Raw genomic sequence first — 5,845 nt, 5'->3', positions numbered from 1 at the left:
GAAAAATATAAGGTCAGAAATTATGAGTATGTGCAGCCCAAACCTGTGTAGACAATGATAACATCATGCTTTTTTCTTATAAGTTTATATTAATTTATGGCAACCAGTGAAGGAATCCTGTTCGGTTAAATGCGCAACTTGCCAGTTATACACTGCATGTTATAGGCCCATTTGAGAGGCCCACTTTTAGGCCATTATGGATTCAACAGCCCAGATCATGGGATCATTCAGTGGACTCAACATCCATATATGGCCATACCACCATATTAACATATAAAAGAAGATAGTGTTTCTTGGAAACCACCACATTACATGTGAAAGATCTGAATGTATCAGGCTGTCAATTGTAAAGGTTCTTCCATTTGAAACTTCATAAAGCATAAATATACCCAGTATTTATCACTAAACAAGATTGTGTTTAAGAAAGAAGGCTTTGATCAGCCGCAGTACTACTCCAGCCTGAGCCTGAGAAAACCATCAACCTCAGATGTTCAAAAGAGTCGAAAAATCTGCAAAATACACCCATAGATCTGCAGCGCATAATTACTGTTTACCCTGTAACTAGACAACAGCAGCAATGCCAGAGAGAGAGAGTGTGTGAGAGAGAGAGAACGAAAAAACAAACATTCCTTCTATTTTAAAGCTCTGGTTGTTATCACTAAATGTATATCAGGTTAGATCAAAAGACAGCATACATAGATACATCTTAAGTGGCATTCTAGAGAATATGAGCTGTTTTAATGCATGCAGGCAGTATGTGTTCTCACACGATACAATACATTCTGTCAGAAGAACATGTAACACACAGTATGGGTTAAGCCCTCAAAACATTTCCCACAGCCTGTCTTCGAAGTGTATTTAATCTCTACACTGCAGTAACACATTAGCGATAAAAACAATTTAATTCTGTGATTCGTAGTGGTGCCAACAGCACCTTGCAGCCATGAAAACATTGACAAATGGGTAATTATGAGAGGAGAGCTTTAGGTGGATTTTAAGGTAGAAAAAGGCAGATAGATTTGTAAACTTTTTTGTATATACTGCTGGGTGCTCCTGGACTTCAATAATGGGACGTTTGACATCCATGGGTCCCAAACAAATCAACATGCACCACCGCAGTTGACATGAGTTGGGAAATTTTAATTCTTGACAAAACATTTCACACAATGGCAATGGTATAATTTTCTGTCACTGCTCATTTGAAAACAATGGAATATCTGGTTTGCCATCGACCATCTACCATCATAATGAGTACACCAGCACCAGGCGTTTATTATTATGATTATTAATACTGATAAAAGCATGGTGTAATTATATGTTAAAAATTTTCAGTCGTGGCTTTTTGAATAAAGCAGAGAAACTCCAAAAATAAGCAATTGTGAACTCTCATTTCATATAACATTTGTGTTTGTACATTGCACTTTATGTTTTGTGAATTCTTGACATTAAAAGAAATTTAAGAAAGACATAACTGCAAACTCAGAATGTAAATCGAATGTTAATGTAATTCATTAAGCGCATGGCCAGGGTCAGCCGATAGGCCTAAGGTTTTCTTACACACTTCTATAATCTAAGTATAGCTCAGCCAGTTTGCATTGAAGTCCCTATACTTACTGAGTAATAAGTCGTAAAACTTCAGTCTGAGATTTGAAGGGGTTACACAGATAACTATATTATTAATTGTTATTACAGGAGCTGCCAAACAATTAATCACATTATTTTTTGTAGCTATCAGTTGCATTGGTCTTATTTGCTATTTTCTTTTCTTTTGAAAGGATTGTTTTTATTAAAGCTATATGAGTATGTAAGAGTGGACAAAAAGCTTCATCAGAACATATTGATTTTACTAATTCAGTAATACAATTTTTATGGTTTGTATGAACTAAAGATGAAAAATAACATGAATGTAGGGTGAACATGAAATTGCAGTGAATGCAGTTTCCAGTTTTTGTCACTGACATCCACTGAGAGCAACAGTTTTCCAACCCCATGGCCTTCTCACGTACTACTGAGTTACATTATATTTTGAAGGGTAAGTGTACTATGCTGTTGCTTTTGTTAGTGTGCTGAATGCATTGATTTATCCACAGTAAGCCCGTGAGCACTGTCCAAAATAGTCTGCCAAATTGTTCCTACTGATGACATCAGTGGTGTGTTTTGCTTATATATGATACTTCAGTCATGATGTGTATGTGTTAGGTTGATGTTCCCATTTTGAGCCTTCAGTCATTAACAATAGTCTATTCTCCACTATTCCACATCACAGGCAAAATGGGACACACCCAGATATACTGGGTGAGCTGGGCACTGGTCAGTGTGTGTGTGTGTATGTGTATGATCTTCATGTTTTATGTCAGTGTCTCCATTGGCATCTTCAACATGGTATGTGTGTGTGCACGTGTGCATGTGTGATCTGCATAGATCTTTCAATGTCTCCATTTCCATTGCACAATATGTGTGTGTGTGTGTATGTGTGTGTGTGTGTGTGTGTGTGTGTGTGTTTTGAGTGGGTCTTTGTGAGTGCACATGCATGTGAAAGATGTGTGTGGGTGTAGTAATGTGTCACTGTTTGTGTGTAATTGTAAATGTTGATAAGCATCTCTAGAAGTACCATGCAGATAAGAATCTGAAATTGCGCAAGTCAATGGATCCTCTGTGCCCAGTTTTACTCTCTCTGTCTCTGTCTCTCTCTCTCTCTCTCTGTCTCTCTCTCTCTCTCTCTCTCTCGCTTTTTTCTCTTTTCTACCTACATTCTCTTTCATTCTTCATGTGCCCTTTGTGCCCAGTGTGCTGCTAATGTCTGGGCATTTGACCCAAAAAAGTCCCCATTTCTTCATCACAAGACCGCCCCCCCAATGCGTTTGTGCGTTGAGTGCAGGCTGCCATAACTATATAATTAGGCCTTGTCTTGTTCTTCAGGGACAGCCACGTGTGGCCTTTTGATCACTCGGGTGTAAGCGTGCGTGTGTGCAAGACAGCAAGGCTGTGTGTGTGTGTGTGTAAAGGAATGTGGTGAACTTGGCATTTCTGAGCTAAAGGGCAGCTTTCTGCAGATGTGTGCCAGCACTGGAGGGTGAGATCACGGCTGGAGATGCCTACTCATTGCAGCCGCTGGCATGGCTTTCACACCCTCACTGTCTCTCCCTGTCTCCCTCAGTCCTTCTCTCTTTCTCTACTTCTCTCTTCAGTAAGAGTGTAAAAATTGTAATATGTTATCGATGATTTACTTTTTTATGGAATGCCATTGCAGGTAATGTTTGCTTTTCATTGTAATACAATAATTTACCTTTCAAGGAAACCAAAGTCAATAATGGCACACAATGTGCATACTCAAAAAGTACTATGCATACAATATGCACACTCCAAAAGTAGCATACATACTCATGAAGGTAATATGCATACTGTTGACACAACCCAAAAAAGTGTGTGAATGTTTTTAAAGAGTTGCCTGTATAAGTGTGTGCATTCTGAAAAGTAGTGTGCATGCATAAAATAGTATGCATACTTATGAAAGTAGTATGTATGCTGTATGTATACTTGCTTTTGTAACGCTGCACAAGCACAAGAAGACGCTCGCAGATCTTAAAAACAAAAGACTGTTTAATGAGAGAGGTGTCAGATAGAAAGACAAATCCAAAATCAGAATCCGAAAACCAAGCAAGAGGCAAAAACCGGAAAAGACAAAACATACAGGCAACCAGAGCAAAAAGGGCAAAGACAAAAGAGCAAAATCCAAAAAACAGGCAAAGGGTTCAAAACACAAGTTGAGACAACAGTAGAATGACACTCAGTAGTCCAGTGAATGGCAATACCTGGCAATGAGGAGAACAAAACAACAATCATTTAACGTCAGACAAAACAGGCACAGGTAAATCATATTAGAATTCGGGTGACTGAGAACGAGGCAGATGCATGTGATTGGAGGAAAAAGTGACATCATCGGCATTGGAATCATGGGAAATGGAGTCCTGGAGTTTGCTAGGCAAGGGAGGAGAACCCAGAAGCATGACAGTTTTACTTAAAAAGCAGTATACATACTTAAGAAAGTAAGATGTATATTGTAAGTATACACATTTTTTTAAAAGTACTATGTCTACTTTTAAAAAGTAGTATGCACACTTGAAAATGCAGTGTGCATAGTAGTCTGCATATTTAAAAACAGTATACAAAGTAAGTGTATTCATGTTTACTACTCTTTTAATTATGTATGTTTTTGTATGCATATTATGTATACTATTTTTTAGCAATCCTTAGAAAGTATGTATACATAAAGTATACAGCATGGACATTTAAAAAGTACATTTGCCGACGTTTTTGCCCATCATACTTAAAATATGAATATTACAAATCATCCTTTACTGATGCTGGTGTATCAAAAATTGTGAGAATTCTTAAACACAAAATTGTGGTTTTGTGAACACAAGTTTCTGGATATTGAAAAATATTCTAATTACATTTGTTAGTAATTTTAATTAAGCCTTTCCTTTTAGCTAATTTCATCAGTCATAAATTGGTCATAAACACAAGTTATTCATAAAATATCCAAGTAGTACTCAAATCTTCTACTTTTACTTTTTCAGTCTGACGTTCTTGTTTACATTTGTACTGGACTGTACCTTGCCCAGTGGTCTCTCTCTCTCTCTCTCTCTCTCTCTCTCTCTCTCTCTCTCTCTCTCTCTCTCTCTCTCTCTCTCTCTCTCCCTCTCTCTCTCTCTCTCTTTCTCTCTGTCCTCTAAGTGTAGCACGGACTCAGGATTTTGGCCATGTGCAGATAAGCGTTGAAGGCGTTTGGTTTGGAGATAGCACGACCGGCCTATTGTTGACCTGCAGGAGCCATGCGTTTGGATAAGAATAATCTGGACTAAAGCAGGCCACAAAGATGAGATTAAAGTTTGGGTTAAAGCTACAAAAGGCGTGAGACCTGCTGTCCTTTTAAAACAAAGAGAAGACAAATAATTGAAGCCACATAAGCCATGGTTGACCCCTCTGGCCAACTGCCAGACATAGCAATCAAGAGTTGCAGAAGCCTGTATCAAAAGAGTTGCCCTTTGGTCACTTTTGCTGCCAAAGTCTGCCATATACTCAACCTGTCAAAAGTTTGGGAAAAATTTACACTCTTCAGAAATGTTCCACGTAATGTTTGTTTTTCACTGTACTTTTTTAGTTAAGTAAGAAACTAAACAAAGATTTAGTTAACATGAAAGAGCTATTTGCCTAAGCTTTGGTATATCTTGCAGCCCTCAGCCTCATGGTTATCGAAGTGTTATACAGGATGATTCAAAAAGGATCATCTGAATTCAAAGTGCCATATTTTTATAACCGTGAGGCACCTAGGAACCAATCATATATTAACTGAAAGAAGGGCTCATAGAGTTTCAGACTGTCACTGGAAGATGGCTCCCTTCAGTGTGCGAGGAGATAATGACCCCTGAGCAGAAAGCATTTTGCATTCTCCACTTCAATAAGAGTGAATCAGTCATAACCTGTGCAACATGATTTTCGTTGGGAGTGAACCTCGAACAGCTCAGAGCATTCGTTGTTGGTTCCACAACACTGGATGATCTCCAAAATCACATTGATAGAGCCATGAGTACAGTGACAACCAACATGCTCAATCAAGTATGGGGTGAATTTGACTTATAGCATTGACACTGTCCATACAGCTGGAGGAAGTCATATTGAGCACTTGTAATAACATAATAAAATTTATGCTCAGTTAAACCATCTAAAATTTACTGAATTGTTCTGTAATGACTTACAAGTGAAATAATTAATTTCGAAATCAGATTAATCTTTTTTAATCACCCTGTATTTGGTATGTAGAGCATGTTTTGCAAACGTTTTT

This window comes from Pygocentrus nattereri, chromosome 14 (genome assembly GCF_015220715.1).
Source record: "Pygocentrus nattereri isolate fPygNat1 chromosome 14, fPygNat1.pri, whole genome shotgun sequence".
Taxonomy (NCBI): Eukaryota; Metazoa; Chordata; class Actinopteri; order Characiformes; family Serrasalmidae; genus Pygocentrus; species Pygocentrus nattereri.
The sequence above is the reverse complement of the archived record's forward strand: the minus strand, read 5'-3'. Positions refer to the sequence as shown.